Genomic DNA, 26,087 nt, shown 5'->3' on the forward strand with positions numbered 1-26,087 from the left:
AGTTGAAAGCTTTATATTAAGGAGGCAAGTTGGACCTTAACAAAATTATACACTCCTAATAGTTTTAAAAAAAAGGTTAATTGTAATGGAAGAAGAGATATAATCCATGGTCAGTTTTTAATGTAATAAAAGCAATTGGTTTCTCTGACTTGAAAGAAATATCATGTTCTGTGCTCAGTAATGCTAATCCTGGCAGTTGCTCCTGGCCATGTATCTCATATAATTTTGAAAGGTACAAGGACATGAAAAACTTCTTACATGAAACAGAACTCATGGATATTAAGATGACAGAGAGTGAAGTGAAGAGTGTGGGCTTTGAAGAAAGCAAGGCAATTTTCAAAGCAACTAACTTTTTATTCTTTTTCTAGAGTTACTCTGTCAAAGATACTTAGCTCAGCTGTCATTTTTCCTTACTAAAGCCATATGTTTCACAACTAAATCGGCAGATCCATCTGTGTTATTGGTGGTGAATAGCAGTGGTTAACAGCATACTCCGCATACAGATCATTCTGTTATATGCAGACTCAATTTTGATTAAAAACAAAACAAAACAAACCTGCCAACTATGAGTCATAGACATTTTCAGGTTTCTGATCTCTTTTTTCTTACCTGCATAATTTGTTCAAAGCAATTAAGAAAAAAGGGGTTTTTTTTAATGTAATTTCTTTAATATTTTCAAACTCAGAGTAAGTCTGTTCCAATATTTACAGTGGCTTTAGAAGAGCATACAGCTAGGATACAAGATATTACTCCATTCCATCATGCACAATAAGCTTTTATCTATTGGACCAATTTAGTTTTAAATACCACTAGGTAATAAAATTTCAGTAACATCCACTGCCTCATATCACCGTCTGAGTCACATTCAATAAGATATTTCAGAAGATAAAATACTTTATTTGATAAGGTGTGTTACATGGATTACATTTCGCAGAAGCTGAACCTTTCTGCCTTAGGAAGTAGAGGGACAGAAACTGAAACCATACTGATGGTAGTATGGTTTCAGTGAGGTATCGTTTTCCAGGGAAACCCCTCCCTTGCTCTCACTTGCAAACAGGTCTTGCAGTGCCATTAAAGAGTCTGAGTTACACGCTCCTTTTAAAAAAGTCAGTCTTGCATAACTAGCAGGCCCACCCCAGTATCAGCATGTTTATCTTTCTGGCATCACCCATAACATTGCACTAGGCAGGGATTCTCATTCTCAGCATACCAATTAGAACATTGCTGATTTATTCTGAACAAAATAAAAACCACTCACCTGCCTCTCATAACATCTTTCGCAAATGGCAGCATTTGAAGAGCCAGAAGAAATGATATTTGAAAGCTGTCTGCTCAGCATTCCTTAGAGGACGACTGATTTCACCTTCTGAGAGCATGTGCAACCAGACCTTGCCTAGATAACATGTAGGAGGAGGTGAGTTCAGAGAGGCAAAATCTCTCTCCAGATCCATGATGAGGGTGACTCAGCTCTCCATGGCTGCTCTTCAAACTTCTGAGCTAAAACACCATCTGTCAGTGACCTGTGGGACAAGTGGCAAATTTAAAAGCTTTGAATCCAATGCCTTTCTGGACTACTTGGCCGCTTTTCTTTCCCACATCCTCCCAAGTCCAACCTAGGGCCAGTACAGAAAACAGTTTTGTTTTCAGGCAGACACAGAACTGCTCTATTGAGAGAGAAGAACTTTTTAGAGTTCTGACTGAGCCCAAGAGCATGAGCCATACTCAGATCTACCTTTCTGTAGCCATACTATAGACCTACCTTTACTTTAGGTCACTATACCTCACCTTCACCCTCAACTAAGTAAAATATGTATCTTCTCCGTACCAATAAAATTATGTGCAAGAGTTGCTTTTAATCTCATAAAATTAGTCCCAGAAAAAAAATCCTTGATTAGCAAAACAGATTAAGGATGAAGGTAGACTGCAACACTTACACCTCAAAAATTATGTGTCAGTGAATAAACACAAGCATTTCAGCTTTCTAGCAGCTTGTCAACCATGGCCAAAGTTATTTTGAATGAAGATATTTCCACAGCAGCTGACATAGGGATGAATCTAAGTATTGGAAGAACTGAGTGCTTTATGATAAAGTTGAATAGTAATGCTGATGCGCACCAAAATAAAAAAAATAAATAACAAGCTTCTGTATAGAGTGCAGTTTTTCATCCGCTTCTGTATCATAGAATCATAGAATCATAGAATGCTTTGGGTTGGAAGGGACCTTGAGAGATCATTGAGCCCAACCCCCCTGCAGTAAGCAGGGATTGAACCTGTGACCTTGGCGTTATTAGCAGTTATGTGGAGAGCTGACATTTTCTCAGTAATACCCCAGATGTGTTTCTATCACCTTTCTTTAAACAGAATCTAGGTGCAGCTCTTAGCAATGGAACAGGATTTCTGTTTGAAAAAAAAACTGCTTTAAGAATAATAATTTTTAATTTTCCTTTTTTTTTTTTAAATTTTACATTATGAGCTTTTTTTTGATTAATAAAAGCATGGATACTTTCATATAGGATATATATATTCCCTGTGTCCACCACCACTATAATTTACTTTTATTATAATCATCTTAGCCATGCGAAAGAGACAGTGAGGAAGACGTGCAAGAAACCCTGACTCAGGTCTCCACGTCTGGGCTTGGGAGCTGCATGTAGTCTCAGGCCCTGCCCTGGTGCCTGGTCCCAGCCCTGCAGGACCTCACCCTGGCTCTCCTGACTCCATGTCCTGGCCTGGTGCCCAGTGATGGCTGTGGCTGACCCCAGTCCCTGTCAGCAGCCCTGCTCTGCTCACCCTGGCTGGACACTGGGGGCCAGATCCTGCTGGGGGGCATTGCCTGTGCCTCAGCCTCACCAGCTGCCCCCAGCTCACTGCCCTTGTGAGGGAGCCCACTCCTGTTCGTCCTTGGCAGCCACCTCTGACCTCTTATTAATGGATTTAGCAAGGGTTGGTGGTAAATCTTAGAGACCATGAATGTTCCCAATGTGTATAATGTTCACAAAATTCCTGAAAGAAAGATTTGTCTGCCATCTCTTTGGCCAGTACAGGTTTCAAGCCTACAACTATCAAAGACAGTAGTGAGCTGATAGGTACTTGGTTGGACGTTAGCATGGAAGAACCTCTGCAGAATTCAAAAATGCGGTAGGAAGGCATAAATTGGCTAATATGAAATACATTGTGGAAAGCCTGGAAAAATGAGAGCACATCACTGCAAACAAAAGTAGCAGTTGCATAATGGACTTAAGTAAGACAGTCTAGAAAATACTATCAGCAATAGCTCTGAAATGTCTAATTTGAGATGATCAGCTCTGTTGGGCTAGAAGAAACTGGTGAAAAGCTAAAACCAAGTGCTGGAACAGGTATCACAGCCAGTGCCTTAAAGACACAAATTTTCCATCTCTGATTTCTTTTCAACTTTGTATGATGTGAAATTCTGATTATATAAACTGGTTCTCATCTTACTAGTGTGGAGAATGACATCTGCCTGTGTGCCAAAACAAAACAGATGACACTACAAATAGCAGAATGTACAGAAAAGGAAAATAGTGGTTCATTTTAGTCTTTTATAGATAAGTTGTGCTCCACATTTGTATATATATATGTAAACTGTTCAAATATTCACTTCCTCTGCTCCTCAAGCACATTGTAAACAGTCCACCACTCTGCTAGATTATAATACCTTGTCTCCTGAAATCAGGATTAGAGAGATCCTGAAATTAGGAGTAGAACTAGATGATCATCACTGGCTCTTTACACATATGTAGTTCTACTTATCTCTTCTCTTCTTTCTTCCCCCCAAAGAATTGACGTAGAATTTCTAGACTAAGAGTAGAGGTCATTAATAGTACAGGATGGAGATTTAAAAAACTTTGTAGATCTTTTTTTTTCAAGAACGCTGTAAGAGTGGTGTCAAATTAAGCCTATTTGTTCTTCTAGCTGCATATGCGTTCATTTTGTCCTAGTGGTAATTTTAATTATGATTGAGGTGCTATAAAGAAGCTGATAACTTTCTAAATTTGTAGCTGAAGAACTGGGCCAGAGATAATTTTTCTCCTCCAACACAGGATTTGATAAAGAGCTTGATCTTCAATTTTATTTTTTTTCTTAGATGTGCTTAATTTTTCTCCTTTGTCAAGGGTTTAGAGCTATCTCTTTCCCATGATAAATGTGAATCCTTTCAAAAAGCAGCTAGGGTCAGACTGCATGTGTAGGAAAGTTTGAAAAGGATTCTTTCTTTCAAGGGTCCATTCCCACTACTAGAGCTCTATTGCTTGCATTGTCGAGGTTGCTAGCTATAGGGACGGTTCCTATGGCATGAGCTGAGAAAACCCTGACACTCAAAGAACCCCCTTCTGAGAGATTAAAAGCAATTGTGCTAGGGATGGTTTTTTCTTCTGAAGTATCTGATTCACTGAGTTGTTTATACAGTATTCCTAGTCATATCAAATTACAGTGTAAAAAAACCCTAGATTACTTTTGTTGACATTAATATAGGCTATTTTAAAATAGTTTTTCTGTTGTTTCCATGAGCTTCTTTGTTTATTAGAAAGCTTTCCTAAAACATAACCAGGTAAATCTAGTGAATTCTAACTATGGCCAACGCCCCCTACTGCCAAATGCAGAAACTCCTATATAGACTAAATGAAAAGTTACTTTTGTCGTGTCTCTTTTTATCTGTCAATCTTACTACATTCCTACTTCCTCTGCTTTGATTATTTGTGTCAGGGTTCAATTTTTCTTTTCCAACAAAGACCAAATGTTAACCACATCAAGAAAAATTAATGGACACATTTTCAGAAGTGCTAATAAATTTGGCCTGATCAATTCCTGGTAGTTGATACTTTGCAGTCTTGATTTTCCAAGGAGCTGGGCACCTTTTTCAACTCTGGGTGATAACTGAAGCAGCAAAACCACAGAATATCTATAAACCAGCCCAAGATCTCAGCCTGGGCATTCACATAAATGAAAGCATTTAGTATCAGTAATTTAATTCTACTGAAAGCTTGAACCTGGATCTCCAAATTTCCTTTTTCAACTCAGTAACCCTGCTTTGAGGCCGAGCTGAACCCTGGGGAATGCCTTCTGTATTCAGGAGTGAAAGGAAGCTGACTCAAGATTTCAGCCTTTCAGTTCAATATTTAGAGTATATTTCTATTCATTAAGCCAGGCAGCAGGATGACTTTCTAACAATTATGAAAAATAGTATGTCTACTGCAGTAATACACCTGCTCCAGATCTGTCATGAGTGATCTATCTCCACCATCTGAAATATCACTCCAGAGGATCTTATGTCTTTAAAGTCACATTCCTAAACCAAATTTTTCAGCATTTCATTGACTCCTTTTCTCATTTTATTTCCTTTCCTTTCACTTTCTCATTTCCTTTCAGCTTGAATTAAGAAACCTATCCGTAGCTCATCAAGGAACAAAAATAAGCACGCTGGAGATAACACTTTTTACAGTAACTTTTGATTTTGCTAGAAATTAGTTCTAGGCAGGCCAGCTCATTTCTGCTTATCACATAGCATGAGAAAAAGTTTCAAAATCTGGCTGACCGTGGACAACATTAAAATGTTTGGCCAATGTGGAAAGGAAAAACTGATGTGAAAAGGCTATAATGAAGCACTAGATATCTGTTCAGAATTAATTCACTCCATTGTACTGGCTGATATCTATGGTAAAATAGGCAAAAAACCCAAGATGTCACTGTAAAGGTTTCTCACCAACCTATCTCTAAAGTGTTTCCAGGTGTACTCAAAATATTGTTCATCTGAGGGCACTACTTCCTACGCATTGCACAGTGTGTGGCCAACCCCAGCCAATGACATTTGCTTCCAGTATGTGATGAGCATGCTCAGCAGGATAGATAAGCTATCTGAATGTTAATATAAGGCAACATATTTCGATTCGCACTGATGACTGCTTGAACCAGTTTCCAAAGACAGGTCTTCTGCAGCAAGTAACATGTTCAATGCATTTGTTAGCACTGTGCACTTAGCACGCAGTACCTCATATTTGAATCGTAGGTGTTTTAAATGTATGGGGGTTTTGTTTTCATTTTTTAAAATAGTACAGTAGAGAACTATAGGGCAATGGTATTCCAAATATACATGTGTTTTACTGTTTGCTCTGTCAAACCAAATTTCAATGTCATATAACTGGAAACTCTCATGAGAGAATCTCTCAGTGGTCTCTGAGAGTCAGCTTTTTTGAAAACTTGTCATTTCTGACTTACTCTGTTAGTCTAGTTTAGCTGTTGTCAAATCAGCATTTCAATATTTAAGCAATGTAGCTTTATAAATTATCATGCTAAGTTTCTCATCTGTGCCTCATTCTATCATTTGAAAATCTCTTCTCCTGTCAAGTTTTTCTTAAGCACTAGGAAAGTACTGTAATAATAAACATCAGAAATAATTATAAAGATAGAGTTTGTCTTTTTGGGTGATTTATTTCCTTTACACCAGGTAAGCACTTGTCCTGGTTTCAGCTGGGATAGAGTTAATTTTCTTCCTAGTAGCAGGCACAGTGCTGTGTTTTAGATTTAGTAGGAGAAGAATGTTGATAACACACTGATGTTTTAGTTGTTGCTAAGTACTGCTTATGCTAGTCAAGGACTTTTCAGCTTCCCATGCTCTGCCAGGTGCACAAGAAACTGGGAGGGGGCACAGCCAGAATAGTTGATCCAAACTGACCAAAGGGCTATTCCATACCATATGATGTCATGCTCAGTATAGAAACTGGGGGGAGTTAGCCAGGGGCAGCAATTGCTGCTTGGAGACTGGCTAGGCGTCAGTCAGTGGGTGGTGAGCAATTGCATTGTGCATCACTTGTTTTGTATATTCTTTTATCATTATTATTATTATTATTGCTTCCTCTTCCTCTGCTGTCCTATTAAACTGCTTTTATCTTAACCCACGAATTTTACATTTTTTTCCTATTCTCTCCCCCATCCCACTGCGGGGGGAGGGTGAGTGAGCAGTTGTGTGTTGCCTAGTTGCCAACTGGGCTTAAACCACGACAACACTAAGTATACAGTTATATTTGCTGGAAGAACTGATGTGGAAATTGTGCCTAACTGGATAAATCAATTGATTGTTTGGGCAACAGAGCAAAAGATACTGCATAAGAGGCTGATAACTAACAGTGTAGGTGCTAGACAATTGAATAATGTTAAATTATTAAATAAAGTGCTACTACATGTCTAGTGACAGAGTTTTCACACATTTAAAACTATTTAATAGAGTATATTATCATTTCTGATATTATCAACCTCCATGTAGAACTAATGAAATTTTCAATTTGCAGTACTATAACTTCTAGCATCTTAAAATACTAAAGTGGTAAAGCCTCAGCCCTGATTTATATGTTATTGCTATTATATAAGCTAGATATAGGGGAGTTTAGGAGAGGGAAGGTCGTCTTTGAAGAAGGAATAGCTATTTGCACCATTGCCTCATGACAGCACTGCCTCTGTAGGGAAAATTTCCCTCTGGATTGCAGTTACAGACAAGAGGTTCTATGGAAAACTCATTCTAGCTTTACATTCACCATCTTGCTTAGTTTCAATCCTTAAGCCTTCCTTGCTGTGACTAGTACCCAGCATTTTGCATTTTGTGTCTCTTCAGCATACTCCCATGGCATGGTTATTTATAACTTTCCTTAAAATTGGACTGTACCATATTCCTGTCCTACCCTCAAAGCCAGTTCTTATTCCCCAGTTTAAAATGTTACACTCTGGGGGTTTTGAAGAGTATTAGATAATTTTTCATGCTCTTGAGGAATTTCTAGCGCTCTAAAATTTTGAGTGTAAATCCTAATATTTTACAAAGGATCTGGAGGAAGATAGTTTGGCATAGTATCCTTCAGCCATCCCAGCTTCTCAAGACGCTTTTGTCTGAAGGGATGGTGACCTTCCATTGACACTTTTCTAGACATATTGATGGCGTTTACAGACAGATTCCACATCATCCCAACTGTATGTCTTATGTTGTAATACTTTAGAAAAAAGTTTTAAGAATTTATATAAAAGTCGTCATGTTCTGATGAACTAGAAGCTCACCATTCTCACCCAGCCACCAGACTCCAGACACACTTTGTGCAAAGGCATAACAGAGTCCAAGTATGAATCTCCTGGATAAGAACTCGTACACAGAAGGGTGCTGGAGAACAATGTGAACTCAGGATAGTAATAATCTAGAATAATCTTTGGATTAAAGAGTTAAGTGAAGAGTAAACATATTTGTAGTCTTAAACTACTACTATTACACTGCTAAAGTATTTTTCTAATTTCTTCCATAGGTGAACATGCCTTGTCCAGTTAATCTCATCTCTGCTCAGTGTGACAGAAACCCAATTTTTAAAGTCACATACTTAGAAATCATTGCTCTGAATATTCTACAAAGCTGTTTATCCAATATTTATGAATATGAAATTCTGCCAGCATTGAGTTGTGTTTAATAAGAGCAGTTTAATGTTATTTGCAGAAATTACATGGTCGTTTTTTTTTTTTTCTCAAAACCAGGACAGTTTATATATTTTAACACATTGCCACAGTTTAATACATGCAGCAAAGTTTTTTCTCTAAAATAAATAGAAAACCATACACAAGATTGCTATTTACCAGTAACCTGGAAGGCATTGTATCAGTAAAAATGACAGATTATACTCTTAATAAAAACACAGGAATTCATTTGGATTTGGATTTGATCTGACGTAGATCAAAATAAAACTGCATTTCTTTCCATGGCAATTTTAATTCTACTGCACTTTTTTAAGGAAACAGTCTATGACTTAATCAAATGAATTCCTAAATTAAGTGGACATTTGTGTTTTTTGAAAAGATATTAATATAGCCTTTTAAATTTTTAGGCAAAAGGAACAACATAGGGTTGTATTTTCATGAACTCCCACTCCTTCATACAGAAGCATGCCTGTCTGGTGAAATAATCACCAGAGTCTCCCTCTCTAATACAAAGAAACAAGAAAGGAAAAAAAAAAAAAAAACCCAAACCAAAAACCAACCCAAAAAACCAACCCCAAAAACCAAAACCCCCAAACATGACAGAGAAGGATAAAATGCTGAGTCAATAATAGAAGTTCAGAAGCTGTTGGAAGTCTTTACGTTTCACAAAAATATTCAAAAATTATGATACTCTGAGAACTTCTATAGTGGGTATGTGTCAATAGCTCAGCCTCTCCTGAAGAAAGACACTGTGGTGGCATTTCAGTTCTGACCTTCCCATTTCAAATTTGAAATCCAAACTGGGCAAAGAAGAAAGGTTTCTTATGTGCCAATTCAGATGTCAGTAGAAGGTCCTTGGCACTGAATACGTTTGAATAGTGCTGATCATTCACATGCCAGGTACTGCATTACTGGACTTCAGGAAATGGAAGTATCTTGAACTGGAGGGCAGTTAGTAAATTTTTTGTTTCAATTCATTGTGTCAGTTTCTGTACTGTAAATTTAGGATAAACATATGTTACCTCAAAATAATTAATTAGTTAATATTAGTAATACACTATATCAGAATGTCTTTCCAATAATATTGCCATCTTTGTTCCCACCACTGAGTCAGGTGGCAATTTTTATAGAACTAGAACCTAATTAGGCTATTTCAGTAATGTTCCTCAATAGGCAGGATCCCGTTCTAGCTCTCTAGCCCTATAGCTCATAACTGACATCCAAGGTTTTTTGAAGGGGTTTGTGTTATTAAAGATTCAATTCAGATCACCATTTTTTACGTAAGCGGAGTCAGAAGATGTTTTTCTTTATGTAGCTAACACTTATTTTAGAACTCCTGATCAATCGCTATCTCAGGATTATTACTGTTTGTTTTACTTGTTTAAGCATGGGGGTTTGGGAGCATATGAATTACTACGGTTACAGTTTGCATGGTATAGATCGCCCTTGACGACATTGCTTTGCAATGATGTTTGGAATAGTGCAATAAATTTAAAAAAAAAAAAAAAAGGAAAAGAAAGTTGTTTTTTGGCACTTTTGCTTCATTATTCCTCAGAAAGTGCTGCATTGATTTCTATTATGGTTGCACTTAATAAAAGGTTAATGTCTGTTGTTCTGATACTTTTACAGATCAGATAAATAAAATGAAATTCTGAAAAATGTCAGCAAAACTATAAGGTCTTGGAAGGGTTAAAATATTCTTGCAGGCATAAATCTTTTTAGCAGACAGGAAAACAATGTATAGGCCTTTCTTCCTAACCCTATTTCATTTTATGGACTCCATGTTTGAAAACTAATTGCTGCTAGTATAGATTTGCTTTTTCAAGGGATTTAGAAAACAAATGTAAACTTGTGTGACCTTTTCCATGTGTTTTGAAAATAACAGTGTATCAATGAAATTATTCAATATTACTGAATGTGATTTCTGCCAACCAAGACAATGTATTAACAAAATCCTGCTCATGGAATACCAGCAAAATAAACGAAACACTTGTTGATCCATTTTGAACGAATTCAATGGAAGTTATATGAAAACGGGGTCATTTTGTTGATGCATCAGTCTCACTAATAACTTTCCCATGCTTTAAAAATTCATGCTACACAATTCTAGAAGAGACCTTACTTGTAGGCAGAGGGCTCAAAGCCATGAGCTGCCTTTTTTCGGTTGGCTACATTGTTATCTCTGAGTTCACAACTGAGAATACAGCCTCCGCTACTCAGCCTGACTCTGAGAGCCAGAGAAAGCTGGGTCTCCGTAAGGTGCTATTCTGCTCATAATAGGCTCAGAAAAGGTGGGGGCAGACTGCATGGTATGAACACAAAGCTTTTAGGTGACCTTTTTCTTCTCTTTTCCTGTTAACTAAGTCTATTTCTTAACATTATGCCAACCTGTCACATCCCAAGTTACTAATGATACACTGACTTCGGAGGAATTGTTGTATGGCAGTACATCCAGGATGAGTCCAGGCTACCCAGAGAGGAAAGGTTATGGACTCCTTCATCAGCTCAGCAGCTCAGGATTAGCTACTCAAACCATCTTTGCAAAGATGGGAGTGGGATGATTATACAATAATGGATTGCTTTAAAACCTTACTAAATTTGGAAGTGACTGTTCTATCCTAGCACTTGATTTTTATTTGCTATTATAATGCAAGTTCAACAGTAATGGTAAAATCTCAACTGCTTGTATAATATTGTCTGGGGGTTTACAAGAAGTATCTGACATGTTAGACAGGTGACATGAAACTGAGAATATATCAAGCAAATCCACAGTCCAAGCTGCAGTCCAAATCAGTGTTCTGGGAGCTAAAATGGGGCTAAAAATATAAATTATTTTCATTGTTGTTGCATGAACACAAATGTTGGCAGATATTTTTCTGAGATGACCTGAAGTTAATTCCTTTATAAATGTTATTAAATTGAATACTATACTGCAAATCCCCCCAAATAATTTCTGATTGAGAAAATATATCTGACCAAATATGAAACTTTCCATTCTGTTTTCTGTCCCTATGTTTTAATTAAATCAAAAGAAATTGTGGAGTTGAATTCCTCTTGAAAGAAGAAATTAAATATTTTTTATTTGAAAATGGTAGGATCAAGCATTTTGAGGTTTTCATTATCTATTTTTTTTTTATTTCTTTTTTCAGCCAAAAGCTGCTTTGAAATTTTATAAATGGTTGAAACTGTTCTTCTAAAAGGCCTTTTTTTTTTTTTTTTCTTTTTGGCAAGCTTTGGCCAGTTATGTCAGTGAGCTGTATATTGCACACATATTAAATGAAGAAGAATGTCTGTAGTTGTCCTGCTGAATGAGAGAAAACGAAGCACAGACTTACCCTACATGTAGCCATTTCAGACCTGAAAATCAAGTGGCTATGTGTCCTTCAACTCCACCTGGCAATCTGACTGCAGGCACCTATGGTCACAGAAATAATGGTGCCAACTCACAATATTTTCTTAGAGCACTAATCCCTGCAGTCACTGGGATGTCAGCTGAACCTTCAGCAAGAAGATAAGTTTCCAGGCATAATAACTGTAAGAGCTTGGAAATGTGACTCAAATGCAGCATAGAATTTCAGAAACCAAAAGTGATTCCACAGTCCCAGGAGTATTATCCAGAAACGCTGTGCTTTTGAGAGGAAACAACCCAGAATTTTCAATGTGTGACTCCAGCAATATTGCAGAAGGCAGTGCAGGCAAGGATGGCTGAATGTTGTAGGAAATGTGGACCAGGAGGTGAAGGCAAAAAATGTGGAATGTTGTGGAACAGTGGCGAAGGAGATCCTATACACATAAGTATGATGTGCTCTGGGGTATTTGGATATTTTGAGGAGCTCCAGAGAAAGGTTTGCAGAAAAGTAGGAGAGTTTTTTTGTCACTGTGTTAGCAAGGATTGTAGACATAAACTCTGTGAGAAGCAATATACACCAAAAGTCAGATTTTAAGTGCAAATGTTGAGATGTCATTGTTTGGGGATGTACGTATGAGAGACACAGGTTGTTGTATATGGGAGGTAAGCAAACATATCTCAAGCCAAGCAATGCGTGCCTGTGTTGGCAAATGAAAGCATACTGCTTTGGGATTTTTGGTTTTGTTATTTGTAGATTTTAATCTTTTTAACTGAGACATAGCAACAGCTAAATGCAAAGTACTCTTCTGCATCTGATGGAAAGGGATGAAATATAAAAGGAATGCTGCAGAGAGTGGTTTTGAGCACCAATTTTCTTTTACTTTTGTAATTCACCCCAAAATTATGCTAACCAAAAATGCAAGTGCTCTGTTGTGTTCTGACAGAACTGAGGTCACCAGATACCAGCCACCAAATGATAATACATAATACAGCATATACAAAGATAAATTTGCCTTTTTGAATGAAAATATTTGATCTAAAATATTTTAAGGACTTCTAAAATCCAGCCTATAACACATAATATTTCAGAGTTGGGGAAGTCTGTTTTCTGTTTTATTTTTTTTCCACCTTATCAACACAAAACTTCCCATAGGCTTCAGTCAGAAAATTTGTCCTAGTTGAGAAGTCTATGTGAATTGCACCTGGTTTTGATTATTTTTAGCTTTTGTATCATATACTGATTCTTATTTGAGATTTTTCATTAAAGTTCATAGATGAAATCAATACAAATCAAATGATATCAAACAAGTTCATTTCTTTAAAATGTGTGAAAGGTGTTCAACTTAAATAAAAATGAAGTCTGGCAATTGAAAGCATTACCATTTTAATTAAAATGACTGTGTTAACAGACTGAAAGGTTGAACCTCCAAAGGTTAGATGCTGTTTTTAAACTACCAGTCTCCAAGTCAGTAAAGTAAGAATGGTAAGAATAAGAAATGAGAATAAAGTAAGAACAGAAATCTACTCATACTATTATATAGTAATAGCATGACATTTTTCAAATAGAAAGCTATTCCTGGCTTCTAAATGACATTAAGTTCAGGGAATTTCAAGCCACTTTAGAGGAGTTTAAGTTTTTAGGTCTCCTTCTTCTTCTTCTTCTTTTTCTTCTTCTTCTTCTTCTTCTTCTTCTTCTTCTTCTTCTTCTTCTTAACTAAATAAACTGCTAGTGTGTAATGACAGCTTTTGTATAAAAACAGCTTTTATGCTTACTGGAAACATGAGTGTGTTCAATTCTTACACATTCCTCGTCCTTATTATTCTGGCTTCAGAATATCCTCAGCTGAAGCAGTCAAGGTCATGATCATGCATTTGATGACACAGAGCACTATATGTTTCTTTCATCAGATGATGATTTCGGGTCTTTGTTTTATTTCATAGGGTAGCTGTTGTGAAAAAGGACCTGAGGTTTACAGCTCACTTTACCAGTAATCCATAAGCTGTGTGACTTCTGTTTACTGAAAGTTTGCTCTATATGTTGTGAAATCATAATTTCTGGATGTTTGTTAGTTTTGATTTGGTCCTGGCATGCAGTTTACATATAACACAATTCTTTCCTCTTTCACCCTTCAGGAGAATTAGGCAAAGCAGTTAGCAACAGAATTCAAACACCTGGGAGTTTTTCCATAACCTTTATTCCTCCTACTGTACAGTGTTTTGATTCTACTGCAGTGGTGTCAAAATGTATAGTTTTTCATTTCAGGATTGTTGCATGAATGTGCTGCACATTATATGGATCCAGTCCCTTTTAGGTTTAACTGTTTGATAGTGCACATTTTTAAAAGCTTCACAATTATTTAGGAAAATTATTTCTATTGACTTTTGGTACAAAAACCATGGAGCTTAAAATTGGTAAAGCATGGAAAAACGTATTTTATAATATTCCCTTATAACAATAAAATAGCTGGCAGTGATGGGAAGAGTGAAATCCAACCAGAGCTGCTTATCTTCCCTTACAACTTCAAATCAGAACAACTTTACATATCTTAAAGTTACAGAAAAGAGCACCATACAGGAACTGTGTACCTAGGTCAGCCTGTTCTGTTGCGGGGAGGAGAGGGTGTGTATGTGAAAGAGCTCATAGCTCTTATAACTGACTTATTGCAGTTATTGCAATTCATTATTATTGCAGTTTTCTCTGACTATAGTCTGATCTCAGTTGTTTCCTTGTATGGGTTGGCTTGTTTCTAAACATAAAAGTTTTTGGTTTAAAAAAAAAAAAGTATTTTTGCTTTAGGATATAAAGAGTGCAGTGGTGAAAGGACAACGTTGTGGGAAAGAGTCACTTCTGATCTAATGAATACAAAGGAGACATTTCTACCTCAGGAGGTGAATGTGTGGTCATTATCAGTCACATAAAATATTTTAACTGCCCTCTGGAGTTGTGACTTCTGGGCTCTCATAAATCAGGGAGATACTAGTGGTCAGACAGACTTATTTATATTCCCTGAGTCAAAAGAACTGTTCTTCCACAATCATTTTCACCCTGCACTCATCATCTAGTCCTATTTTAAAATAACTCTAAAAGTTATTTTTCACTGCTGGCTGATTTTCAGCAAAGGAAAACTGGTACCTGAGTTCTATGCAATGAAAAATGAGATCTTCCTAGTTTATCGCTAACCTGATCTCCCATGAAATTCTACCATTTACCAATCAGCAGGACTTAGAAACCTAAATGCCTTTGAGTGTGGGTGAGCATACACTTCTTGTATATGTGCATAAGTGCTAACACCAAGACCACTCCAGGAGATCCAGAAATTTAAGGCTGCCCTGCTAGGACTAACCTCTCCTCCTACTCTTCAAAGAGCTCTTACATCTGAAACACAGCTGAGGCCCTACTAGTGTTTTCTCTCTGTAATAACTTCTTGCTGAGCCTTAGCTTTTTCTTGTTGCTTTCTCCACATTTCAATGAGATGCCAGGCTCTTGGGGAACTTGGAGATCAAATGAGTTTTATGCACATAGTGCTAGGGCAAACAAAGAGTCAAACTACGGATGGCACAGGAATGAAAATAAAAGAAAAAAATCAATCCCAGTGCCACAAAAAGGCCAGTCCAGACAAATAAAAAAAAAAGGCAAAATATCAGTCCACAAGGAAATAGTTTACCATGCCAGGAAAACTGAATGTGATAAAAGCATCTGATTCTGACTTGAACAGGACTGTCATCAGCTCTGATCTCTTTTCAGCTCCTGAAAACAAAGGTTGAAATAGTTCTTTCTCAGGTATTAAGAAAGACTTCAAAGAATTTTTTTTTTTTCTCTTTAAGGAGTAGCAGTATTGGCCAGAATTAGGTCTTCTTCCATCCTTGGGGTTGATTTGTCGTGGTATTATAGTGAAAAATACAAAATCCCAAACCAAATATGTGCTAGTTTGGGAAAGCAGGATTCTATTTTGTTTAAATTATGTTAAAAATCTGTCTAGTTTGTTTCATTACAAGTATTCATCAGATTATATAGTTGGTTAGGATACACAACAAACATTGTATCAGAAATTAAATTCTAGCATTCAGTTCAACAGAGGGCTTCATCATTTACTGTGAAAGAGGATGGCTATTTAAAATGCACAGTGAATAAAGCCAGCTTCTAGGAGATGTAACAGAAGTTCTGCATGCAAGAGAGGGTAAAGCATATTAAAAAAGCAAGCTGTCTTCGTAACTGAGCCAGCCACCCAGAATCTGCCTTTTCCTCTAGTGACCCAGCCAATTTTGCTGCTCAAAAAGGTGTGGTGGTTGACGTCTCCTCTGTAAGTGCAATTAGGTTTCTCTTGATTCACCAAGGAGAGGTAACCTAAAGAGCACAAACAGGATTGTAAGGACCTTGTAAGGACTAATGATATGTACTCCCCTGCATGAAACTGTTATCGGGATATCAGGTGTGCAAGATTTTGGAAGGACAAAGAAAGCAAGTGTTGGCATGTTACCTTGTAGTGGTGTAGACATACCATAGCCTCACAAAAAGAACTGATGTGCATTAGACATCTATTGAGTCTCAGAGTCTGGGGATGCTACAGGCTGCTTGGTTGGTTGGTCACTCAATTACCATGTAGTCTGGAACTTCTGTAAGAGCATTAGACACGTCTTCATCACAGTTAACAATAACAATAAGATAGGTAAAACCTAAGGCTATTTACCTGTGCCCTGTACTAGACAAAAGTAAAATTCTAGGAAAGGAAGAACGGAAGGTGTTCCTTGAATGGTAGCTGGAACTGGAGGTTTTAATCTGTCCAGAAACCTTAGCTAACAATTTCTCTTGAGGTGTAAAATTTGTCACTTTTAAGCATCCCAAGAAAAATACTTCACAAAATCTAAATAGGAGGCTAGACAGATAAACTGCATGTTGAAATACAGCTAGTTTTGCAATACCAAGTCACTTTTAACAATCAAGTAGATTCATTAGGTATTGACAAATCTATGTTTTGGTAGTGGATGGAATTCAATGTTTAACCAATGGAGGTTAATCAATACGATCTCAGTTGAATCGTTCTCATACTAAAAGAAGCAGGAGGTTTACAATTGGCTGTAGTGGTTGTAGAAACCAACCCTTTCCCAGCATAAATAAAACGCAGACCTGATAGTAAGAACCTGGATTATGTGAACTATAGGAGAAATAGTTCGTAGTTACTGCAGTATGTAATGTTTTACTCTCAAGTTTAATTTTTTTTGGAATAAATTGTGACTTCTAATCCTGTCTATTTGCAGAGTAATGGTCATCCCTTTTAACAAGCATATTGAGCTTGTCAGCTTTACAATTTAAAGAGATAGTATTACGTAGTATATAACTATTGGAATCTCTATATGTACACGTATTTTTGTATATGAATTATCTATATATATGCAACACAGCTGAAAAAAACCCTCTACATCTTTTAAATATTCCTTGTATGTTTTGAATCCTCATTCCTCAGCTGACAAGTGAAAAAACTATTATTATATGCAATCTTAGGAAAAATATTCTTCTAAAACTTAAATGGAGGCTCTCTGAGGAGCCAGACTAAATTTTATGAAGAATTTAGCTACAGGGCAAGTGTTTCCTATTTTCAATTTTTACAAGTCATCCCTCTCCCAGGATGCTCCCCAATACACTCATGTATAATCCAAATGATCTTTTCTATGGGATGGTTTTTGCTGAGCTGTGTTTCTCATACCTGTGAGGTCAGAGAAGCCAATCTTGTCATTAAAACTTGTCTAGAATTTTGGGTGACTCTTCTTAAATTCACTGCAGTATGTCAAAAACTCAAAAGACTCTTTGCAGCTTACCTGGGAGTTGGTAGCTATATATATAGCTTCCCTTGCTTCCCCCGCCTCTCCAAAAATTGTAAATTTGTAATGCTCTTTGGGCTCATATTTGGCCTTAGAATAATATAACTATGGAAGTATTTCAAAACATATGGTTATTACACACTCTACATATCCTAAATAATTTCACAAATAGCCAGCATATCACAGGGTAAAAGAAATAGGATATACTGAAGCGCATGGAGGGAGTGGTCAGTTGTGTGAGGGCCTTCAAATCCATATCCAGAGAGCATTATGCACCTGCTAAAATTAAGTCAGAAGAACACAAGTCATCTCTCTCTGCTGTGCACTACTCCACCATTCCAAACATCACATTAATAAAAAAAATTTCTCTGTGTTGACAAAACTTTCATTAAAAGGTGAGTGCTCTGTAAAACAGGTTCTTGGTTTGTGCTAAAAAGACAGCCACATCAGGAAAGTGCTGTGTTTTGTACTAATGCATTAATGGAAATATAGGTTTCTGAGGAATGTTAGAATTGCTGAGACAGGTTGTGGAGGTAGTAAGAATACCAGATGGGACCTCAGAAAATTAAAGCAACATTCCTAATTTCACTCAGTAATCCCTCTGTGACCTTTAAGAAGTTATTTAGGATCCATTTTGCAAAAGCTCCTAAGGAATTCAGATGCCAAAGTCTCACTCATTTTCAGTGAGAATTAGTGTGCTAAATGTACCTGAGTCACTCTCAGATGGGGGACATGGTCTCTGAAACTGCCTGGGGAAATGAGTCACCAGGGAATTAGGATGGCAAATTTTTTAAAGAACCTGTTTGTAGGATAGTGTTGAATGATACTAACCTGTTTCACAGAGGTAGAGGATGAGCTTGAATGTTATAGTGGTTAACAGCTTAGAAAGATATATGGATATACATGCACAAAATGTATATTTTCTATGTGACCTAGATGCATACTCTGCCTGGCTTCTCTTCATTAGGGTTAGAAAGCTCATCCTGCACAGCTGGAAATGCAGGAAGGTGATAGATCCCATAATTTCTGAAAATTATGGCCAGGTCATTTAAGTTACTTGAGAGAGTGCTGACTTCTTGGAAAATTATTAATGCTTTGTTTCAGGTGACCCAGAGGTATCACCGAGGTAAGTGAACAGCCTTTGCTTAGTTTTGTTTTCTTCGGAGAGCTCATTGTCTGGAAAAAAGCTGATTCTATAATTCAGCTGATTATCCCACTGATAATGAGGACAGGAAAGCACTGAAGATTTCTCATGTAGGACTGTTCCTTATGATTAGCCTTTAATACTCCTAACCCAAAAGCAGCTCTCTCAAAGAGAAATCATATTGTTTAATCATCTGGGACTGGGATAGAGAACGCAGCCCTTGCTGGGTGACAGGAAAGGGTAGCACAGAAACATTCAGAGGCTGGTGATAAAGTAGGAGTTATTTCATCTTGTTTTTTGCTCCTCTGAAGGAGCACAGATAAGTTCACTGCTACAAGAAATAGGAAATGCCCTCAGGCACTGAAGATCTCAAGAGCGTGTGTGTGTGTGTGTGTGTCTCTCTGCCTCTCTCTAACACCTCCGAACAGAGTAGTTCTTTAAAAATCCTGTTCCAGAGAAATAACTGACCTCAACTCATAGAGCCAGGAGAGACATGAAACTGCACTAATTTCCAGGATTAACTGTTGAGGAGGACTTCCACACACACTGGTCCAGCAGGTAGCTATTGGAAGACTGCATCGTGTGTTCCCAAAGGTAACAGCTGGTATTTCTGATTCACAGTCTGGGTGAAAAAACAGACAGAAGATGTCATTTTCCTTTCCCTCTTCTCCCTCTCCTCTCCAAAACCTCTGCAAGTACATGCTCAAATATTTCTAAAAGAGGCAAGCATTTTTTGGCCTAAGTCAATAATCCAGAAAAATAGGTGGCCCTTTGGAAACATGTTAATTAGAGAAAACGACTTTATTCTTTTGATGTTGAGTCAGCAAGTAGAAGTAAGCAGAGGCAAACAGAGTAATGAGGAAATCAGAGGTAAACTGAGGCTGTGCTCTTGTTGCTTATATTTTTGTTTTGACAATCTGTTCCTCTGTACGTTTGCCCTCCTTTCAGGCTTCCTTCACCTTCCGCAGCCTGGATGGTGCTCCTGGCCATGGACCTGTGTGCCAGAGCTAGGGGCACTCTCTCCATAGCGACCTGAGCAGGCTTACCAAGGCATGACCTCTGACAAAGGGAAATACCTTTACTGAGGGCATCTGGCAGAGGTTGGGTGTGGGCCACAAATCCAGCTGTTCAGCACCAGCTGCCTGGCAGGTCTTTAGGGCTTATCCTGAAGCTGATTTTTAGAGACCTAGGGAAAACTAGTCTCGGTACCTGATGTGCCTGGAATTTTAAAGTGCCTCCAGGGTTAAACAAAGGCTGGTTTTCAGGAGTTTGACTCTGTTCTTGTATATAATCCTTTTGAATCTAATTTTGTATATGTAATTTATGTTTTGATGGGAACACAGGTGCTACTCAAGGCTTTGAATACACAAATTAAAGTGCACCTCAAGAGACATATATCCATGTAAATTGAAACTAATGAAGAGGTTCTTACAAAGCCCAGTAAAGCCAAGCTATGCAGCTTCATAGACCTCTGCAATAAAGGCATTCTATAAAACTGAGTTAATCGTATTAATGCAGTAGTGTGCTACTGTATTAAGTTAACGTACTGCAGCATGAAATGAACTTTATCCCTTTAGAAAAACAATTATTATTTAATGTAATACAATTTCCTATGTGTTAGTACTGCAGAAACAAGGAATCATAGTCAAAAAACTATTATCATCTCAGCAAGATAGCTTTACAGATTACTCTTATTTACTTGTCCTGGCTTTTTTTTCAACCTTGGACTTGCTGAATGTAAACAAACCAACATGAATTTCAGACAGACATTTTCCTAAAATCATCTAAAAGAATAATACATTGCCCAGAAAATATGTAGATATGATTGTATTAAATGACATTTCTAATGGTAACTTACTCTAAGAAAACTGAAAATCAGCTGCTTTATAGTGTCTCTAATTTGCATTAGAATTCATTTTAAGCCAATTTCCATTATTTCAAATGTAACTGAACATGAGGGGTACTCCACCATTTATTTGGGAGATAATTTGTGAACTTCTGTGTCTCTAAAATGAATATTCACTTTACTTCATTTGCAAGCTGATTTGGTTTAATACAGAAACATGACTGAGACCTACAGTTTCATTTATATACTGATCTATAAATATGTTTATTTCTTGTACTCAGCTAAATGTGATACATAAAAGGAACATGACTAGAAAGCAACATATCATTATCTGTTGCTAGTACTTTATCAGAAAAAAAAGTTTTCCATTTGTATGTTGTGGTTTAGTTTGTATCCAAGATAATAAGCTACGCGATCTGTTATGATGATTGGCCAGACAAAATAAAATATTTGTTTTCTCTGAGTTGGTACCAGCAGTTCAGCTGCAGATGTCACAGAAAGACAGAATATTGAATAGTTTTCCGTCTTTGAATATTACCTTTTCTATTTGGATATATATCGCCCATTAGAAGCAAGCTGTAGTGCTTAACCAGATTATTCTTGTGACTTTTTAAAACACTAGCTGCTGTAACAGATTTTGCAATTTACTACACCATGCCACAAAATTTGCTTGACAGATACATGAAAGTATATGATTAAATGTTATGTTTTAAAAGATTAAAAAGCAACCAAATAATTAAAACTTTGTCTTCAAATGATGAAGTAATCGTGGTTAGAGGCCAAGATGAGCTAAGTGTTTTATTCGAGGGACAATAGTACGTTATTATCTTCACTGAATTAACTATCTATCTTAACAATCTTCTCTACTACTATCCCTCAGCCAGCCTCTTTTCTGATGTATTTATTTTCACAGTAGCACTGTAAAATAGGAAAGCGTTATGTCCTTTTTAGAGATGCAGAACTACAGGATATACTTCTTAAACATAGGCAGTTAGCAGAGGTGTCTAAGTCAGGACCCTAGATAAGTCAGGACAGTCAGGAACCCAGGCAGTTTCTAGAGTTAATGTATACCTTGCTCACATAAAATCTGAGTTATTCTCTGACCACGTCTTTTGCATCTCACTGCACTGAGTGTTTTCAAAGACAGAATCTGAGCACATCTGGAGAAAAGCAAGGAGAAGAGAAATGGGTTGTTTATTTTTGAAATGTGTTGATTAAAGTATCTTCATCACAAGTTTCTGTGGATTTTTTGTTTGGTTGGTTTTTTCTCATGCTCTTCCATGATATAAATGATCAAGGAAAAAACAGTGACATAATAAGAGCTATTTGTCTGCTGTTGATGTTGTGAATGTTAAGCCTGATAGGTGGATGTCGTGGTTTAGCCCCAGCCAGCAACTAAGCACCACGCAGCCGCTCGCTCACTCCCCCTGCCCCGGTGGGATGGGGGAGAGAATCGGAGGAGTAAGAGTGAGAAACACTCCTGGGTTGAGATAAGAACAGTTTAAGAATTGAAATAAAGTAAAATAGTAATGTTAATAGCAACAATATAATAATGATGATAATAATAATAATATACAAAGCAAGTGATGCACAATGCAATCACTCACCACCCACCAACCGATACCCAGACAGTTCCCGAGCAGCGACCGCTGCTCCCCGGCCAACCCCCCCCACTTTATATACTGAGCAAGATGCCATATGGTATGGAATAGCCCTTTGGGCAGTTTGGGTCAGCTGTCCTGGCTGTGCCCCCTCCCAGTTTCTTGTGCACCTGGCAGAGCATGGGAAGCTGCAAAGTCCTTGACTAGCATAAGCAGTACTTAGCAACAACTAAAACATCAGCGTGTTATCAGCATTCTTCTCCTACTAAATCCAAAACACAGCACTATGCCTGCTAGTAGGAAGAAAATTAACTCTATCCCAGCCGAAACCAGGACAGTGGATATGTGCAATGCACCTATTAGCCTGAGCTGCACAGAATTAAATAACAGGGGTCATTTAGAGAAACTTGCAGGAGTTCTGTGAAGGAAATGGGGTGATCCATGAGAGGGCTGTGGAGGGAACTCTTTCATTATGACAAGGGACGCTGGTTCCTTTAACAGGGAAGCTTGGCCATTTAGGGCCTACTTAGCCTGCAGTCAGCTGCACACATTCAATTATAAGAGCTACTGGGAAAGAAACCAGTGATTATAAAAATCAGCAAGTGCCTCAGTTCTGACTGAGAGCTGCAGGGGGGAAGATAGGATCCTGCAACAGGCCTGAGGCAGGGGGATTAAAGAGAAGACAGTGGGGAGTATATGTTTCTTCAATTTCCTTACCTGTGGTAGGCAGGGGAACTGTTTTGTTTTGATGTCTACCTAAGCTTCATGCTGGACAATAAATTGTATCCTGAAAAAGAACAGAGTACCTCCTGCTCTAGGGAAGGCTAAGCAGGTCATCTTTAATGGAGTCCTTGTCCTGGTTTCGGCTGGGATAGAGTTAATTTTCTTCCTAACAGCAGGCATAGTGCTGTGTTTTGGATTTAGTAGGAGAAGAATGTTGATAACAGGCTGATGTTTGTAGTTGTTGCTGAGTACTGCTTATGCTAGTCAAGGACTTTTTCAGCTTCCCATGCTCTGCCAGGCGCACAAGAAACTGGGAGGGGGCACAGCCAGAATAGTTGATCCAAACTGACCAAAGGGCTATTCCATACCATATGACGTCATGCTCAGTATATAAACTGGGGGGGGTTGGCCGGGGAGCAGCGATCGCTGCTCGGGAACTGTCTGGGTATCGGTCGGCGGGTGGTGAGCAATTGCATTGTGCATCACTTGCTTCGTGTATCATTATTATTATTATCATTATTATACTGTTACTATTAGCATTACTATTTTACTTTATTTCAATTATTAAACTGTTCTTATCTCAGCCCAGGAGTGTTTCTCACTCTTACTCCTCCAATTCTCTCCCCCATCCCATCGGGGTAGGGGGAGTGAGCGAGCGGCTGCGTGGTGCTTAGTTGCTGGCTGGGGCTAAACCACGACAGTCCTTTTTGGCGCCCAACGTGGGGCTTGAGATAACAACAGATTAATCAGAGTGTATTAAGGAGTCTGTTAACAGTTGCCGATCACGATATTAGTTCTTCTGATCTGCACCATGTTCTTTTTTTTGCAGCACGCGTTAAAGCTTGCTGTCAGTTTGTGTAGTGTGCTATGCTCTGCAGTGATTCATGATCTTTTGCTTGGGAGGCTCCTTATCAAAGCCCTGACCTTGAGCATTCTTTGGTATTTGGGTTTCATACAGAAGTCACTACTGTACTTCGGGTACTACCTCATAGAGAGAGTTAGCAATTATACTTCTTACTCTGAGAGGCTTGTTGTGGAGGAAATACAGAATGGCACCTTTGCTGCTTTCTTCTATGATGTTTCCTCCTTCATTACAACAACTTTCCTGTATCTTGAACACCCCTGGGCAGTTAAGATACTTCTATTGATAATTCTTGGGAATGTTGTTTCCATTTTGATAAAGGTCAGTAAGCAGTTTAAAAATACCATCCAGAGATCTACCCCAAGGCTGGATAGTTATGAGTGGCAGGGTGTGTGGGATCGTATGCGCAAGTACCTGGGGCAGTGGGGACCTCCAGTGTTTTGGAACTTCACCCCTGAACAAGTGCAGAATCCTGAAGAATTAGTAAATTATTTGGAAGAAGTATGTTGTCACCCTGGTAGCTCCAGAGAGACACAAATCATTGCAACATGCTGGGGACTGGCCCATGCCTATCGAGCCGTGGTCAACGCTAATCAGTACCCTCAAAAGAAAGAGAAGGTCTCTGGACCTGATAACAAAACAACAAGCACTGTGGCTACTCAAACCCCCACTACAGGCCCTGCGGCTACTCCAACCCCCACTACAGGCCTTGCAGCTACTCAAACCCCTGCCCCAGGCACTGTGGCTACTCCAGCCACAGCCATGAGCACTGCGGCTACTCAAACCCCAGTGACAGACACTGTGGCTAAACCAGAGAACCAACCTGCGCCGGTATCAGTTGCCCCTATACAGAAGAAAAAATACACGAGGAAATCAGTTCGTTTAGTAAGGGATGAAGATGAACCAGGGCCATCACGAGAACCAGAGGAGGAAGAACCCATAAATGAGATGGTGACCACCCGATCCCTATCCCTGAGTGAGCTGCGAGATATGCGAAAAGATTTTGGTCGTCATCCAGGCGAGCACATCATCACCTGGCTGCTCCGATGCTGGGATAACGGGGCCAGTAGCCTGGATTTAGAGGGTAGGGAAGCCAAGCAGCTGGGATCCCTTTCCAGGGAAGGGGGCATTGACAAAGCAATTGGAAAAGGGGCAAAACCGCTCAGCCTCTGGAGGCGACTTCTGTCAAGCGTGAAGGAAAGGTATCCCTTCAAGGAGGATGTTTTATACCGCCCAAGCAAATGGACCACCGTAGAGAAAGGTATCCAGTACCTGAGGGAATTAGGCGTGCTGGAGGTGATTTACAGTGACCTGAATGATGAGCGGTTAACCAAAGACCCAGATGAAGTCAGGTGCACACAATCCATGTGGCGGAAGGTGGTACGGAGCGCACCAGCATCGTATTCCAACTCGTTGGCAATACTAGCCTGGAAAGACGACGAGGCACCAACGGTGGATGAAGTGGCTAGACAACTCCGGGACTACGAAGAAAAGCTCTCTTCCTCCCTACGGGCCTGTGTCTCGGCTGTGGAAAAACTGTCTGAAAAAATATGCCAAGAGTTCCAACAACTCAGAGAGGATCTGTCCTACTCCCCACCTGCACGGACCAGTGTCTCAGCCATTAGGAGTCAACGTCCCTATGCTCAAGAGAGAGGATATAGAGGATACACACCACGGGGCACCCTGTGGTTTTACCTGCGTGATTATGGAGAGGACATGAGAAAGTGGAATGGAAAACCCACCTCAACCTTAGAGGCACGGGTGCGTGAATTGCAAGGAAAAACTATTAGAAAAGGCGGTTCTCCCAGGAAAATTGCAGCTCCAGTTTCCAGTGAGCAGTTCCCGAGACAGAGTAAGAGGGCTAATTTTACTTCCGACCTTGATCAGGGAACTTTTGATTCACATTTACAGGAAGTGAACAGCGAATACTGTGACCAGTGTTAGAGGGGCCCTGCCTCCAGCCAGGTGGAGGAAAGGGACAACCGGGTTTACTGGACTGTGTGGATTCGATGGCCTGGAACGTCAGACCCACAGGAGTATAAGGCTCTAGTGGACACTGGTGCACAGTGCACGCTAATGCCATCAAACTATAGAGGGGCAGAACCCATTTGTATTTCTGGAGTGACAGGGGGATCCCAACAGCTCACTGTACTGGAAGCTGAAGTGAGCCTAACTGGGAATGAGTGGCAAAAGCACCCCATTGTGACTGGCCCAGATGCTCCGTGCATCCTTGGCATAGACTACCTCAGGAGAGGGTATTTCAAGGACCCAAAAGGGTACCGGTGGGC

This window comes from Pelecanus crispus, chromosome 4 (assembly GCF_030463565.1).
Source record: "Pelecanus crispus isolate bPelCri1 chromosome 4, bPelCri1.pri, whole genome shotgun sequence".
In the NCBI taxonomy this organism is placed as follows: domain Eukaryota; kingdom Metazoa; phylum Chordata; class Aves; order Pelecaniformes; family Pelecanidae; genus Pelecanus; species Pelecanus crispus.